The sequence below is a fragment of the Nycticebus coucang genome, chromosome 14, assembly GCF_027406575.1.
Source record: "Nycticebus coucang isolate mNycCou1 chromosome 14, mNycCou1.pri, whole genome shotgun sequence".
NCBI classification, from domain to species: domain Eukaryota; kingdom Metazoa; phylum Chordata; class Mammalia; order Primates; family Lorisidae; genus Nycticebus; species Nycticebus coucang.
Genome location: NC_069793.1, coordinates 39,522,694 through 39,541,445, shown reverse-complemented (window position 1 = coordinate 39,541,445; position 18,752 = coordinate 39,522,694). Strand labels below are relative to the sequence as shown.

The window sequence follows — 18,752 nt, the reverse complement described above, 5'->3', positions numbered from 1 at the left end:
TCCCATTTGTTCATTAAGTAAGCCGTTCAGCCATCTAATAAATGTTCTTTGAGACTGTGAAACATGCCTGCCATTCTAATAGTTGTTGAAGATATGAATGTAAGCAAAAATAGTAATAATGAATATTCATACATTTCATATGTGACATTTACTGTTTACTTTGTTTACAAATAGTTCACTAAATGTTCTCAACTTTCTTTGAAATAGATATCACAGTTATAGCACAGATGAGAAAACTGAGGTAGAAAAATATTAATGAAATTACAACGATCACATAGCTAGTAAGAGGAAGAGGTGAGATTTGTACCTGGAAATGAGTGGCTGAAATCCATGTGCTAACCTTCTGCGCCATATACCTTTCCTGTGAAGTCCGAGGCCCGGCCCTGATGAAAATTGTAGTTCAGAAAAAGCGATAACCATGGATGAAGTCAACACACAGATAAACTCTGCATGACAGGTACAAGGAAAAACTTGAGGTCTCTTTACGGTACACCACAGGGTACTCACTGTACTTAGTCTTTGTAAAGGTCAGGAATTATTTTAAGCTGAGAGTACTTAAAATATAATACTTCGTATGGATGTCCGGAAATGACAAATAAAAATTGGATAGCAGATGCAGCTATAATACTTGAGAGTGAATACTTGAATTCAAATAACTAGAGAGCTGTGCATTAGGACTTGGGAAAACAATGACAGCATTCTGTAGGGGACTCATCATTGCTTCCTATTCTTTGCAAAATACGATGTTTGGGTCTATTAGGAGCAGATGACACTGAAATGAAATGTAAGTTTCTTCCATAGAACTTTATTCCTTGGGCTTAAACTTGCCTCTCTCTCCCCCACCCCCCACGCCCTCCCCCCTCCTCAGTTCTCTCTCTTTCTCTCCTCCCCGTACACCCCTCCCCCCAAATCCATGCATTTAATACTAAAATTATTGACTAAAGCCAAATTGAGGAAGATACTTGTCAAATTAGCAGCATACTTAAACATAAGAACGTGGTGCTTTCTCCCACTGCAAATTTAAAGTTGACTCCCTTAGATGTCTTTAAACTTGCTCCCAAATCTTAAACATTGTTTTGGCTAGAAATCCGTAAATGCTGCACTTCACGCCTTTCCTGGGTATAACTTCTTGATTATGTAAATCATTAGCGTACACTTGGCAGAGTGTGAACCTTGTAATAATCATGTTTTTCTTGTGAGTACAAAATGCTGCTGACCTTTTCCCATAGAAGCCCTGAGAATGACTGAGCCCAGGGGATTCTGACAGTGAAATAGAAGCAACCGGTGATGAAAAACGAGTTTTTAACTTCATCAGTTTAATCTGAGAACAATCCTAAGGAAGTAGATGTGGTATAAATGGAAGTATTATATTGACTAGATGTTTCCAGTCATTTGTTAAACATTGATTCTGTAGCTACTTTAATGACTGTTAGTCCAGTTAATATTTACAAGCTTGAAAAGGTGTACCATAATAAATACTCTCTGAATCAATAAAACTTGGAATCAGCTATATGTTTAAAAAAATTAGCTCTTTTTCTCTGGGACAGCTGGTGGCAGCCATGGTGACTGGTACTGTTGGTCCCCACACACACATCAGCCCCTCCAAATTTGCCTATCTTGGGGCCACAGCTCTCAGATTAACTTTGCAAAAGGAAAGCGATTTTGCAACAGTCCTCTCCACTAGATATGGCCAATGTGCTTTGTAACAGAGCCAGACTGATTTCCTGCCTCCACGATTTTGCTCTTTAGTTAACAGGATTGTCAGTCTCAGAGCACTTTCAACTGCAGGGTCATCGGGTTCTGATGAGTCTGAGGTGGCCACTGTATCTAGGGACAGTGAACAGTGCAGCCTGATGAAACAAACTATGGAACCATTAGGACCTCAAGATCAGAGATTCCAGTTTCCTGGGAACATAGGTTTTGATTTTCACCTTAGTGGAACAGCTTCACAGAAGAAAAGCCTGGTTCGTAAAACTGCCTGTTGTCTAGCAGAACTTTTATCAACCTAAAGACGTGATTTCTGATTGCACAATATGTAAATGAATTTCAGAGTAATGATGCACTGTTGAACAAGAAATTAACAGTGTAGAAACTTACCTTGTAAGTGCCAGAATAGAGGGTGCAATCCAAACGTGTCCAGGATTGCTGCAAAGAGATTTCAAATCACTATTTCCCAAAGTAGCAAATAACAAACTAATGATTCTGAATGTAGCATGGAAAACTAAGAATGACTGGAGTGAAGAGGTAGAAACTGAAAAAGAAATGCCCTTAGGGGGAATGGTGAGATCACACCTATGGTGCATAACGCCATGGTGCATGTCGGATCTATTAGTGTAGAGTATAAATGTCTTAACACAATAACTAAGTAAATGAGATGAGGTATATATTAACCAGTGTGATGTAAGCGTTCCTAATTCTATATGAAATCAGCACATTGTACCCCATAAATGCATTAATGTATACATGATCTATGTGTTTGATTTAATAAAAAATAAAAAAAAAGAAATGGTCATCAGTGGTGCTAAGGAAATTTGCTATGCTCTTTGAGCTGAAGGATATTGGGCTGACATTACTGATTCATCATCTGGGTTGGCATGTTTTTGGACTGTATACAAACAACACTCTTAGTGAAACAAGTGAGTGCTACCAACATATAGGATTCTCTATTGGTGAACTCAGATGCTGTAAAGTGATCCACCATAGTCTCTGGGCTGCCCATGAATTTGCGGAAAGTATCTGCACTAATGCAACGTCAGACAGTCATGTTATGAAGACATTAAGTGACAACTCCCAGTACTGTAAATGTATCTGCTGAGCTTGTCACATTTGGGTTGTTACATAAACACTCCCAAATATTTCAATTCTTTAAAAAATACTTATTTCTAACTATTTATTTCAACATTTATGAATTCACAACATTCTCATGTGATTTGTGATTTTAAATAGTAAATGCTTATTATTTGTAATGTCTTTGAACAGGTTGATCACATCCACATGGTATAGAATGTTATCGTTAGCATGTAACCCCTTTAATGGAAAATACCTTCAGTTTTAATTGTTTTTCTCTGAAATAAATCAGACATTTCTTTATGATTAAAAAATAGGTCATTTTCAAATTGATAAAATTAATTCTAATATCCTTGAAAAAGGCTACCCCTTCTCACATGTTATTCTTCTGGTAGTCAACTGGCAGCCTGTTTGTGTGTTTTCAATTTAATATATGTGAGGAATAAGAAGGTGGCTCAAGTTTGGGGAAATATGAACAACCAAAGAGATAGGCTCATTTTGTCTTTGATGGAAACAAAGGAATTAGGACAGATCTTTCCCTACAATATCAGTCCTTTCATCATCATATCATTTAGGGAGTTTGCCTTTAAAGGATCTTTGAAATCAGATTCTTCAAATAGCTTTCAGATATTTCTAGGAGGCATTTGTTTCATCCATGGACATATCAGCTATTAACTGTAACCTAATAGTTTTTCATGTTTCTCATCATACACTTGTGTGTTCATGGCATTAATTTGTACATTATTCTGCTTGCATATGGCTATTGTACCTACTCTTTTATTTTTGCAGTTTTTTTGGCTGGGGCCGGGCTTGAACCCGCCACCCTCAGTATAGGGGGCCAGTGCCCTAGTCCTTGGGCCACAGGTGCCGCCCTATTGTACATACTCTTACAGAGGACGACTCTGTGAATATTTGTTCTTTCTGTCATTTGTGTACATTCTAATTTGTAGATAGGTAAATTTATCATATGGATACTCTTATGATTTTATCTCTATGCATGCATGCATATGCCTTTATGCATGGTCATGGATATTAATTTATAAAAATACACATTCATTGGGTGACTATGATTGGAGGCCTTAATTCCATTTTATGTTTCATTCTATTATAACACAAAAATTGGATCACAGTAATTTACTGTGTAGGTATAGTCACGTGAAAGCCCATTGTAGTCACAATGACCACACTTTGCTCATTCAGGTTGTGCACATGGTGGTAACATATGAGCGTTCGAAATAATCAATTTGATACAGATGATCATCCCATTTCTCAAGTATCCAGGCTTGGCTCACATACCATTTTATGTTTGCGCATTCATCAACAGTTAAACCTAGACTAAGGTATTAACATTTATAGCTATTTTCTGAACACACGGAAGTGGGAGGTTCCTTTCAGCATGGTTCTATATGCCTGGGGCCACAAAGGGATTTCACAGATTACCCTGACCATAGTCAAAGCACATTTTATTTAGAGAAAACAAGGACAAGACAAGTAAAAATAATAGATGATATCCACTATAACCATTCTGAACAAAGGTACTCTGTTAATGGAATAAGAATAAATTCCAGGAAAGGAAATGTGTCATGCATCTTAAATGCTAAGAGGAGAACATTATACTCACGGAAATTTTCTATAACGTTTCTAGGCATGGATTACATTGAAGTCAGTATGTTTTGGCAAACCAGTATTTATGACTTGACCAAGAGTTTGTCTTTTGTTTTATTTTGTTTTTGCAAATAAAATGATACATTGTTACTTTGTTCTCTGGGTTTTATTGAAATTTAGGTTAATTACAATCAAAGGCACGTCTATAACTTTAAGAATAAAGTACTAATTATTCTATAGTGAAACATCCGAGATTAATTGGCTTTAATTTAAGATCTGATATTCTAGATAGAATTTTATTTTTCTTGAAGGAAAGCTATAGCTCTGTGATTGACTCATGCTGTCCGGTGTCTATGCTCTACAACCTCACCAGGTGACCTGATAGATAATTACTGTTCTTTAACACATTACAAAATTTCATATCTCCTACCATTCTCCCAAATATGAGAAGACAAGGAAGGTCACTGATTCTCTTCTCTAAAGGTTGACTCTTGTATTTTACTTGGGAAAGGGATAAGACAGGAGTTGTGAAGGTGGTGGTAGTATTTTTAAAGAAATAGAAGACTTCTTGAACTTGGAACCCAGTTTAGTATCTTGAAAAACACTGCTTCCAGGCAAGATTTTCCAAAAGTTACTTCAATAGATACATATACCCAAACTATTAGGAGGGTACACATAGAAGTATTAAAACATGCCTATAAACAAAGGCTTTAGAAGCAGACTTCTTGCCTTAAATTGTTTGATTAGCTTCTTATTAACTGTGTGACCTCAGACAATTAGCTAACTTGTGGGATCCAATGCTTTCCTCAGTACATTGAGAATCTAAGATAGCATATCCCAGGATAATAAAAGCTGTATCATTTAAATATTAAGTGAGATTGTAAAAAAATATATACAGTAGACATTTAATAGGTGCTAGTTGATTCTGTTTTAAATGTATGTGTGTGTATAGAAACATATTCACAAAGGCCTCATAAGAAATATATTACACCTGTGGAATTGGAAATATGTTCAATATCTCCCTTTCTCTCCATCTGTGTGTCTGGGGGTAGATATCTTTATGTAGTGAGCTTTGTCAGGAGACTATATTAATTTTTATTATTTAAAGAAAAAGCTCTGATGTTTTCTAGCTACTCCTATGTTGAACTCATATTTCTTAAGGTGGATGAGTTGATATGAATAGCGTCCTTCTAAAACCCCAGAATAATGTCACTCCTCCATTGGACCCTTCCATTTATTCACTCAATATTGTCACACAATTTTTCTCCTAAAACCATCTAATTTCTGATTCCTGTGTGAGTCATAAATGCTAATTATGACTGTGAGATTCTATGTGTTTTTTCTCAAGATTTTTAAAATAATGTAATTATGTTTTACTTTCTGATGTAATTTTTCAGATCTTTTTTCTTATTTAATCTTAAAAGGTAATAAATGACATCTGAGGGAAAATGAGAAATTGATTTGCCCTGATTGACAACCATAAAAATTTTAGCATGATATGTTATAAGCTATAATTGAAAGACCTTTGAAACAGTTCTTCCTGGAAATTGCGTAGACATAGGAATAAAAAAGTTGCATGCTCCAACGTATTTTGATAGAAAAAAAATAAAAATATACACATTCCAAATTGCTTTTTGCTTTCCAAGTTTTAATCTTGCATAGAGCCCATTATTAGTTTTGCAGGAATCTTTAAAACAGTAATAAAACTTTAATCAAAACCAAACCTCATCTTTGATTTTATGGTAGAAATGATTTGGCACACAGTCTTCACTTTCAGAAATTAGATTTTTATTCTCAGTTGGGAAATAGAAGCATCAACCTCCCTTTTCAATCTTTCTTCATCCCTACTTCAAAGCTTCAAAGCCTAGTAGACTTCTTTACACCTCCCTCTTTCCCATTCTCTGTTTTATTAAAGAAAAGTATGTGAACAGACTCCTTCCTGATGTGCCCTGAAATTTCTTTTGAGGAAGTAAATGAGATAAGGTCTCTGTGGAACTGAAAGTCCATTGAAAAGTTTGAAATTTATATAACCAGCATACTTTTTTAGAGACAAAGTTTCTATACTTTTCAGCTACTTTTAAAAGTCTTCTAAATTGTATTTCCACATCAGCATTGCCTCTTGCAGCCTATTCATCAAATAGTATCAAAGAGGCTATTAAAAAATAAAACAATAAAAATATAGCATCAGGACTGCCCACTCTTTAATGTGAAATGGTTTCCAGTGTCCCTGAGAATTGATACCAGAACTGGGATATAAATATGGAAGCCAGCGTTGCCTTCCTTGCTTAGTATTTAACGTGGGCGCTGCAGATTTTCTGTACTTGATTTGAAGAATCTGCTTTTTTATTTGCACTAAGATACACCTATGAAAATCAAAGTTAAACCAATGTAGTCTGTCGGACATACTGCCTATAAAATTACTATCAACATCCCATAGCTCTCCTATTTCCCTATACTATGAAATCTACCAAGGTAGGTAAACTTTCCCTATTTCAAGGTTTTTCCACATATTATAGAACATTTACAAGATTTTCATAACAACATATTTTCCACCACTGTCCAAACGCTGCAGCTTTTTAGCTACTAGGGAAGCAATGTTGTTTCTCTTGCCATTTCTGGTCTACTTCTTACATACCATTAAGCATGCCAGACTGTGCCATTGTTTGGAAAGATAATGGCTTTGTTTCTTCTTCCTCTTTGTATATATTAAAATATTTAACATGGTAATTGATGGCTGAAAATACTAATAATTATTCTAACAGGAATTACCTACGTACATGCAGATTGATGATAATGGGCAATCCATAGAAACAGCCCCTCTGGAAGCTACTGGTTTCTTTCTTTCTAGGCCTTATCAATTGTTCTAAACTGCAATTTTACATCCCTCTTCAAGATAAGGGGTTTGGGGGTTTGGTGATGGATTTCAGATATTGCTGGAACTGTAAAATTTCTTTTAGCAAAGGAAAACAACTGTAACCATGATCAAGAAAGGGGGATCAGAGAGAGAAACAACAGAAGCTAGAAATTCACCTCTGCCATCATCAGAGAAGAGATCGTAAAGTAATAAATTGGTTAGCATCCATGATCATGAAAGGGCTTGTAAAGTGACAATGTTTTAACAAATTTGCTTATGAATACGTCATTTAGGATCCTAAACTTGGACCATTTCTGAGATATGGTATATGTAGTGTTCGCTTTAGACCAGACCCTTCTGGGCTTTCAAAGAAGGTTAGAGTGTTAAGCTGGGCTTGGATTCAGTGAAGTCACTATTTTGCATTCCTCACTGAACAGCAAGGATTTTAAAATCTACTTTTATTTTTCTCAGAGCATCCTCTCAGTCAAGATACTAGCTTATATCTTTAAGAAAGAGATGGAACTAAGAAAATAAACTGCACATCAGGAGAGTTTATTTCTTCTTTCCAACTTTTCCACTACTTAAATTTCAATCTTTTCACCAAGTACCATATAAAGAACTAAGAGATCTGGCCTCTGGCTATGTTGGATCTGACCTCACTGTTTTGGTCACTGTTCTCACTTACCTACAGCAAAATGGCTGGCCACATTCCTTCTAAGTATCTATCTATCTATCTATCTATCTATCTATATATACTTTTATATATATATATTTTTTAATTTTTTAGAGACAGAGTCTCACTTTGTTGTTCTTGGTAGAGTTTCATGACATCAATGACATCATAGCTCACAGCACCCTCCAGTTCTTGGGCTTAGGTGATTCTCTTGCCTCAGTCTCCTGAGTAGCTGGGAGTACAGGTGCCCACCACAACACCCGGCTATTTTTTTTTTTGCAGTTTGGCCAGGACCGAGTTCGAATCTGCCATCCTCGGTGTATGGGGCCGGCGCCCTATCCACTGAGCCACAGGCGCTATCCACAACTATTAATATTTTAATAATACTATTAATCACGAGAGCAAATACTATACAACAGATGATATGCAATGGTTATAATGCTCATATAATTTTTCTAATCACATGATACGTTAGCCCAATCATTGAGATAAGTTGTGTCCATTTCTCATTTCATACCTGAAGACAGTGAAACACAGATTTTAAATAAGTTGTCTAAGATCCCACACTTCATATATAGCAGAGCTGAAATAGAACTCAGGCATTTCTAAACTTTCCTACGCACCAGATCACCTCTCTTGCTACTTAACACACACCAATGTGTGGATCTTACGGAGGCAGAGAGTCCTGTGGTTACCAGGACTGGGAAGGAAAGGAAGTTGGGGAATAAAGAGAAATTGGTTAAGGGGTACAAAAATACAATTAGGAGAAATAGATTTGAGGATTAAATATCATAACAAGGAAATTAAGTTAGCAATAATTTATTATATACTTCAAACTAGCTAAAGAGAAAAAATTAAAATGTACCCAACACAAAGAAAAGTGTTTGAGGTGAAAATATGCCACTTAATTACTCAGATATGATCATTAATCACAACTATCAAAATAACACATATTTCCCCCCAAATAAGTGCAATTATTATGAATCAATAGAAAAAAAGTATTTCAAAAAGAATTAATGCTTAGGGAATAATTTTGCATTGCAAGAAAAGACACAACATCATATATTATATGGGAAAAGGTTTAATTGAATTGCGATTTTAGTATGTGTTTGAGAGGATCTTTTCCTCTCTCTCTCTTTCTTTTTTTTTTTCATTTCTTCATTAAGGTTGAAGTTTATCAGCTCTGGGAATTTTATTTATTACACAAAGGTTAATTGAATGAAACAAAGGAGTACATATTTTGTACATGGGAATACTACATTTAACAAATTTCTATTTGTCCACCTCCTAACACATTAAAAACAAAGTCTAGGGCGGCACCTGTGGCTCAGTGAGTAGAACACAGGCCCATATACCGAGGGTGGTGGGTTTGAACCTGGCCCCAGCCAAACTGCAACAAAAAAATAGCCGGGCATGTGGCAGGCACCAGTAGTCCCAGCTACTCAGGAGGCTGAGGCAAGAGAATCACCTAAGCCAAGTGCTGGAGGTTGCTGTGAGCTGTGACACCACAGCACTCTACCAAGGGCCACAAACTGAGACTCTGTCTGTTGTAAACATGTGCCACACATGTGCCACCTGGGAGAAAAACTCAGACCCCACTTCAGGTATAAATCAGATGGTGATTTATTACACCTGTGCAGGTGGGTCGCTGCCCAAAGGGCCAACAGCTCAAAGAGAAAAGCAGGTTGCTTTTTACACCTTTTTTTTGTGCTACATGGCAAGCCAAGCAAAAACAGAAGCAGGACGTGGCTGGTTAGCTCAGGGGTGGGGTTACAGTGAATCAGGGGCTACAGTGAGTCAGGGGGTTACATCGTGGCAGCTGGCACAGGGACAAAACTTGGCTTGGGAAATTAAGTTCGAATAAGCTTTTTACCATTGTTTAGTTATTGCTAGGGGTTTGGGGTGAGTTAGGGGGATTACAGAATCTGGGAAATTCTGCTTGAGTGAGTTTTCACTATTGTTTGGCAAGGGAGCCAGGGAACTCAGAGAGAACTTCCTTGTAACCTGTTCTCAGAACTAAACTAATAAGGGGGATTTGAGACAGATGGGGACTCAGGCTGAAACAGTTAGGGGCCTTTAGGGGTCTTGTTGCCGGGTCGGTTACTACATGTCCCTAACGACAACGACAAAAAAAGTCTATATCCAATGTCTTTTGAACAATGTATGTGGCCTGTTCCCCCTCCAGGACAGCTATGCCTAAGTGAGTAAGACAGACCTCTAGGGCCCCAGCTTCCCTCTTTTCACCTCCAAGTGGGAGATGTGCTTCCTCGGCTCCCAGCTTCTCTCCCTGGCAGGTAGGGAAAGAGTGGCTGAGTTCCCAGACTGACAGAAAGTAAGACTAAGAGGTAGAACCAGTGGGTGGAGAACAGGAAACAAGTTACTGGCTGGGGACTGTTCCCCAGTCAGAACAGATAGTGAAGAGGCCCTAGTGACCTTACACTGACCTGGGCCCCTTGAGTCCATTATCAGATAATTAAACTTGAAAATTTCTAACCCCACAGATTCTGTGGGAAGGTTAGTGCCCACGATGGAAGAATGTTAAGAATTTTTCTTATATAACCCCAACCTGCCTGTCACTCCAAAGGCGGGAATCAATAGCCAATCCTGCTAGGGAAAGGCGGGACAAACCAGGTGGCTTAGTCTATAAAAGATGGTGTGTTTGGCCTTCGAGGTCTCATCTCCGCTCAAGTAGAAAGGCCTCACTTGCTCTTGAGGTGTATTTTCCTGTGCCTTGTGTGTTTTGCTCTGCACTAACTATATGTTGATGGTAATCACTTAGTGTTTGTGATCACTCCATCTTTGACTAGGCACCAGTGCGCATTCTTGACACTGGGAGCCCAGAGCCAGGGAAAATCCTCTTCCAGAGGAACCCAATGGAAGAGGAGAAAAGGACCCAAAACCAACCCAATGGTATTAGGACCAATATTTGGGTGATGGGCACATTTACAGCCCTGATTCAAGTCATGTACCAAAAACATTTGCACTGCCTTAAAATTTGGTAATAAATATTAATTATTTTTTTATTTTTATTTTATTTTTTTTTTTTGTAGAGACAGAGTCTCACTTTATGGCCCTTGGTAGAGTGCCGTGGCCTCACACAGCTCACAGCAACCTCCAACTCCTGGGCTTAAGCGATTCTCTTGCCTCAGCCTCCCGAGTAGCTGGGAATATTAATTAATTTTTAAAATAACACCACTTTTCCACACGTTTTCTCCAGAAAATAGAAGATGAGGAAACAATTTACAAGTGATTATATGAGGCCAGTAGAGCATTAGTTCTAAAACTAAACAAAGACAGTACAAAAATAAATTTCATATTTACATATGTGTTAATAAATTTAATCTGACTGCATAGCACATTCATCACAGACTGCCTCAGTGCTTATAAAAACACTGTGAGCTGATAAAATGAGCTCTCTCTTAGACAAATTTCAATTTATACCCCCTAACAGTCTGCTATTCAATTTAAAGTTTCTTTGAATTCAAGGAAAATATCTTTGTTTCAATTTTATTTCCGCTCTCTATGCATTTAATTGAAAATGTCTACTTTATCTTCTGCATTATCTTTATAATACAAAATTTCAATTCTTATTTTTATTACCAAGAGTAACCCCAGTATCTAAGAATTTTAAGAGTATATATGAATATGAAGCATTTATTAATAGCCAATGATTAATTTATTAAGCCTATTTTTACAACTTTACAATAAATATAATTTATTGTATTTTTACAATAAATATAATTTATTAAGCCTATTTTTACAATTTTACCCAGTGAACACACAGGATCAAAACAGGCATTTATGAAGTCCCATATACCACGGCCCGTGTTTGAACCGGGCCCCTGCCAAACTGCAACTAAAAAATAGCCAGGCATTGTGGTGGGCGCATGTAGTCCCAGCTACTTGGGAGGCTGAGGCAAGAGGATTGCCTAAGCCCAAGAGCTGGAGGTTGCTGTGAGCTGTGACACCATAGTACTGTACAGAGGGCAACAAAGTGCGAATCTGTCTCTAAAAAAAAAAAAAAAAATTAATGTCACTAATCATCAGGGAAGTACAAATCGAAAGCACGATGAGATGTCACATTACCCCAGGTAAAATAACATTTATTAAAAAGTTCAGAAACAATAGCCGGGCGCTGTGGCGGGCGCCTGTAGTCCCGCTGCTCGGGAGGCTGAGGCAAGAGAATCGCGTAAGCCCAAGAGTTAGAGGGTGCTGTGAGCCGTGTGACGCCACGGCACTCTACCGAGGGTGGTACAGTGAGACTCTGTCTCTACAAAAAAAAAAAAAAAAAGTTCAGAAACAGTAGGTGCTGGCATGAATGCAGAGAAAAGGAACGCTCATGTGCTGTTGGCGGGACTGCAAATTACACCAATTCCTGTGGCAAACAGTATGGAGCTTCTTAAAAGAACTACAAGTGGAGCTACCATTAAATTTAGAAATCTCAAATGGAGTCTCTACTCAGAAGGAGACTTTGATCACAGAGTTTTTTCATTACACTAATGTTTATTATGGCAAAATTCACAATTGAAAATATGTGGAATCAATCTAGGTGTCCATCAATTCACGAGTATATTAATAAAATGTGGTATTTTTATACCATGAAGAACTACCCAGATATAAAAACCATAAATTAAGCCTTCTGTCATGTTTGTATCATGCAAATATCTTCTCCCATTCTGGAGATTGTCTCTTTGCTTTGTTGATTTTGCCCTTAGCTGTGCAGAAAATGTTTGACTTGATCAGGTCCTATTTATTTATTTTTTGTTGTTGCTACAGTTTCCAATGGTGTTCTTCCTCATAAGTTCTTTTCATAGACCAATAAGATTCAGAATTTTCCCACACTTTCTTCTAGGGATTTTATAGTTTCATGCTTAGATTGAAATCTTTTATACATCATAAGTTAATTTTTGTAAGTGGTGAAAGGTGTGGGCATACAGATCTGGCAACCGGTTGGTAACCAGAATCTACAAAGAACTCAAGCAAATCAACAAGAAAAGTGCAAATAACCCCATAAAAAACTGAGCAAAGATATAAACAAAATCTTTTCTGATAATGACAGAAGCATGGTCGACAATTGTCAGAGAAATGCAAATTAAAATCACTTTGAGATATCACCTATCCTCAGTGAGAATTGCACACATGCTAGGGTCCCGAAGCAACAGATGCTGGTGCAGGTGCAGAGAAAAGGGAATACTCAGGTACTGTTAGTGGGACTGTAAACTTGTATAGCCTTTATTTAAAGAAATATGAAGATTCCTCAAGAACTGAAAGTAGACCTTCCATTTGATCCTGAAAATCCATTACTAGGTATTTAACCACACACCCCCCAATAAGTTATTTTACCATAAGGATATTTTCACTTGAAAGTTTACAGCAGCTCAATTTATAATCTTAAAGATATGGAAACAACCCAAGTGACCTTGAATCCATGAATGAATGAATAAACTGAGGTATATGTATTCTGTGGAGTACTACTCAGCCATAAAATATCGTGATTTTCTATGTTTTGTAAAAATTTGGATGGATCTGAAGAACATTCTCCTAAGCAAAGTATCACTAGAATGAAAAAACAAACAAACAGAAAAAAAAAAAAAAAGTAGTACATGTACTCAACACTAAACCGAAAGGTGTAGATTAACAAGCACAGGCCCACATGAGAGAAAAACTCAATTAAATTCAAGTAGGAAGGAGGGAAAGGGTTTGGTGTAACACACTAAGGGTACAATGCACAGGTATATAGCACACTTCCTTGGTAAAGGTCACAGCTACAACTAAGACTTGACCTTACAAATACAAATATTGTAACCTAATTGTAACCTCATATTAATCTGATTTTTTCAGATGAATTAATAAATTTTGCAATAATGAGGATAGAACTAGAAAACGTTCTCCTAAGTGAAGTATCTCAAGAATAGAAAAAAACACCTCACATGTACTCATAATTAAATTGGAACTAAGTGACGAGCACACACGTGCACAGAGAGAAATAAAATTCAGTGGAGATCAACCAGGGAGAGAGGGGAGACATGGAGGGGGGGAAAACCTACCTAGTGAGTACAGTGAACATTATTTTGGTGAAGGGCACACCTATAGCCAGGACCCAAGAATTACAACAGTGATCCATATAACTTAAAATCTTGTATCTCTTATTATCTTGAACTTCAAAAAGAAATCAACTTTGAATGGCAATAAAAGTACGAGCTCATATTGAGGCTCTTATTAGATGTTTTATATAATTATTGTAATTAATCTATTCTTGCAAAATAAAAAAGGAATTACAATGTATTGAAATAATTAAGTTTATCAGATATTTTTGTCTGTATTGTGATTAAGCTAAGTAGGTGATTTTGTTCTCACCATGTAAGTGAGAAAAACGATTTTCAAGAGTTGTTAGGCTAACATCCTGTGTATTGTACAACAATAAAATAATGACAAATAAAGAATTGTTAGTTATCTCAGGTATCAGAGTATTGGAAGATATATATGACTTCAACCCATATCTGTATAGAGGTCAACTCTATTCTTAGGAAACATGGTCAATCATATTTTAGTAAACATAACTGTGTCAGATAGTTTGATTTTTAGGAGCGGTCCCATCCTATCAGTCTCCCTCCTTTGCCCCCAATTCTCTATTTTCTATAATTTATTACTCTTTTCACTTGCTAGGAACCTTACATCAGATATGTAATGTCTAATAGTAAGGAAAACTGTTACTGGACTTATGACATTTAAAGTGTAGCAGGACGTGAAAAAGCAGAATAGTTAAGTACATGCCCCATGGAGCTGGGATTATTGAGTTTTAATCTCTGCTCCAAGGCTTATTAGGCTCATGATCTGTTAAACAGACTCTCTGCGCCTTAATATCCATGCTTTATATAGTAAGGATAACAATAACAATATCTCACTTGAAACTTTGATAGATGAATGAAATGAGTTACTTTTATATATTTTTATATGGAGAAAACATTAAATACAGAAAATGAGGTAAAAGCAGATTTTTTTTTTTTTTTTTTGCAGTTTTTGGCTGGGGCTGGGTTTGAACCCACCACCTCTGGCATATGGGGCCGGCACCCTACTCTGTTGAGCCACAGGCACTGTCCAAAGCCAGATATTTTTATACCACTGGAAAACTGTACTGTTGGTGTCTTGTAGCTGTTCCATATAATTTGTGTTTTCTGTACTTGTCTTAAGAAACACTTATGCATTTTGGGGTTTATTTGATTTATAAAATATTCACCACCACCACTCACCTGTTTTCCTGACCTCTCCTTCTCTGCTATGATAGTCAAACTTTTCACGTTGATCTTGGAATCTCTGATCCTATATTTTAATTAGAACCTTACTTTTATTGCTTCACTTTATAGCATGGCTTTGGAGTTTCTTAACATCTGTACTACATCCAATATATAGATATAATTGGTCTGAAGAAACTGCTCGAGTTATTTCTTTTGTCCCAGACAGTTCTATCATACTGACTCCATCTATAATAAGAGAGGAGGTCTCTGGAAAAATGAGACCTATAAGCTCCCATTCTGGTGAGAGATAGAGAGAGATCAGAAGCAAAGTCTAGGACAAAGATTAATTTTCAGTAGAGATACTATGACCCTCGGTTCAGAATGTTGGGGACAAAAGTACAATCTGCTGAGATAGAGGGCATTTCATCTACAATAAGGTTTACACTGCTTATCTTTGTTTGTAGGCTCTCCATCTTGAACAAGAGTGATCGATGTTATATTTTCACCCAGTGGACAGAATAATAGCTTTCTTTGATGGATAGATTTAATGTTGTGTGTTATAATCTGTCATATTTTGTATTTCAAACTCTAGTAAGTTTTGAACATTTACTTGTGTGTGTATGTGTGTGTATTCAGTTCTGTGCTAGAAAGAGTCGAACAATATTATGCCAGAAAGTATAGAACTGAAAAATTGGGAGGAAAAATGAGTGACATGTACACTCAAGACAGGAGTACTACTGTTATTTCATGAGTGTGGAATCAATGGAAAAGTAAGGGTACTTTTTGAAATGCCTGTTCTGTGTAAAAGGCTGTGGCAACATTTGTATATTCTCCCTGTACTTGTTACAATTCTTTGCAGACAGAAGTGCCCCACACTTCCTTTGTCATTCTCTGACAGTCTTTGTGTAAGTGTTCTTCACAGCTATCAGTCACATATGATTGACAACTTAGGTTAGCCTAGCAGTAGGTACTGATGAAATCGGGGTAAAGACATAGGTATGGTAAACACCAATTATAAAAGAAAGATATATCAGCAACAGCAGGGAGTTGCTAATGTGTGCTGGACCTGTTCAAGCCTGGTCTTGTGTATACCACTTCATTGAGATAGAGCATTGTTAGGCATTCCCAACATAACATATTTATAGACAAGAAGATGTCACCAGGTTAGACAGCTCAGGTCACTTAATAATTTTATGGATTAAGAAAAGCTTCCCATCTTTTTCTAAGATGAAGTAATCCAGATACTGCTTCTTCATAGCACAGTTATAGATAAAGAATGACATAGCACGTACCCTACGGCCACGTATGAGGATTATACCACTGGGGCCCTTCAAAGGCTCCAAAAAGTAGCCTTATTCATCACAGACACATCAAAAATCATAGCTATCTCCTAGATTCAAATGACTCACACTACAGAATAGCTTGCCTAGAACCCAGTATTCATTACTGAGACTTCTTGCTTTGAGACAATCTTTGTGTTACCCAGTAAATGGGTTTGAATAGCATCTCCATCAAGAATACATAGTTCTTTAAAATTTAAAAAGGTTTACTAAATGTTGTATAATCTTTCATTTCAGAAGAGATGCATCTATAATCTATAAGACATGGGTAAAATTTATGTATTATACATATTTATTTAGAAATTTTTATTAATATGGAAGGCCATTAAATTTCTATTTATTTCCTACTTCAGTACACTTAAGTCTTATCAAGGTATCTAGGTTAATTATTACTTATGTCTTATCAGCTTCAATCTGTGGGATATAATGAATTTAATGGACACATACAAAATAAGGAATAAAGAAAATATCAATGTCTCTGTGGGCTGGATGATGACATAGTCAATACATGTCTGGGATAAGACAGCAAAGCTATATTATTGCATCTTCCAGCTGTATTCAAACTGGTTCTGGTGTCCCTACTAAGAGAAAATACTTTACCAGATACATACTTTCCCAGAGAGGTTTGCTCATTCGTGCCAGAAAAGGTATCACCCCTGCAGCAACAGTTTGAATTGAAGTCTCTACTGAATTAAGTTTACAGTAAACCACTGTCTTTCTCCAAAGTCCATTTATCTTTGACACGAAAAATTAAGCAACCAGAATTTGGATGTGATTGCATAATTCAAATCTGATGGCTGAACTCATCTCGCACTCTTCCTAGGAAAGGCTTTTGCTTTGGGGTTAGTAATTCTGTTGTTAGAAAAAGCTCTAGGTGTTTCCACATGTCCTTTTCTACCATGATAGTTCTTATTTTGCTATCAGGTAACCAAGGTAGGGTTTTTGCTAATCGCTATGATTCTCTGTTTCGTCTATGCCTACAGTAATTGAGCAGATAACTGTAGCATGGGTTTGGACTCCTCTTGCTCCCAGTGTACTGTGGGCCTGAGGCATTGCCATTAATCTAGCGACTGCCACAAGTCTCCACACTGACGACTGGACCACCATGGCACTTTTTACTTTTAGGATTAGTCTTATTTCAAGTCAATGTTCAAGTATCTCTGAAAATTCTAATTATTTGCCCCTTATCGATTCACAGTCACTCTTATAGATGATTAAATTGAACTAGGCATAGACTGTAAAGAAGATTTATAGAATACATTTTTGGCAGGGCTGCCCTACTTCCTCCCATCCTCTCTTTCATGCCAAGGGTTATGACTGTGTAAACTGGTTCAAGCCCAGAACATGGTAGAGGGGACAGAAATCTCTACTATGGCTATTGAAATCAAATATGTGTTCACCAGACCTTGAACTCTCAAGTAACAAAATTAATAGATTCAATTATCTATTTTAGTACCAAGAAACTATAATAAATTAGGCAAAATCAAAGATCTTCCTAGGTCTTTACTGCCAATGGCAATAAGGATTATCAACCTTTTGACAATTATGTGCAAGCCACTTTTCCCCTTCACCTTCAGTATCTATCCCCTCCACTCAATTTCAATAATTAATCTGATGACATCAGTCCTCACTGTCACTCCAGGCCTATAGAGCGTAGATTGCCATTCAGAGCTCTTCAAGGTTGCTAGTATTCCACTTGCAATGCATTAATGTTCAGTGAAGGCATTTTTCCTCACTGAGAGACAAAGTTAGGGGTTGAGCAAGCAGATGTTAAGTCTACCCCAAGATTTTAATTTCAATATGCCTGTGGATACCTCTTCCTGCAGCAGGCTGTCCAGTAGCACTTTCTGGGATGATGGGGTCATCTTAGATCAGTGTTATCTGGTAGGGTAGCCACTAGCTACATCTGACATTTGAATACTCATAATACACCTAGTACGAACACAAATGAATTTCATTTTAATCAATTATAACTGATTTTAATTAAAATAAGCACATGTATCTAGTACTGTCACATTGAAAAGCATAGGTATGTGCTACAAAAGGAAACCTCCAGCATCACTATTTCACTTGGAATAAATTAAAGTTGGTTCTATGTTTTAGGCAGTCAACCAAACAAACAATTATAAGATCTCCCAGCTACCTGACCAAACAGATAGAAGTCAGATACTGATTACTGCAGTTGTATCAATAATAATAGACTGGCCGCTTCATAGAAGGTGTTGGGTAGTCTTCCTTCTTTTTCTACCTTTTGGAAC

General features: G+C 36.9%; 1 pseudogene; it reads left to right on the top strand.

Moving 5' to 3' along the window:
* Positions 1-949: 949 nt before the first annotated feature.
* Positions 950-2,815, top strand: LOC128564379 (cobalamin trafficking protein CblD-like; annotated as a pseudogene).
* The last annotated feature ends 15,937 nt before the right edge of the window (positions 2,816-18,752 follow it).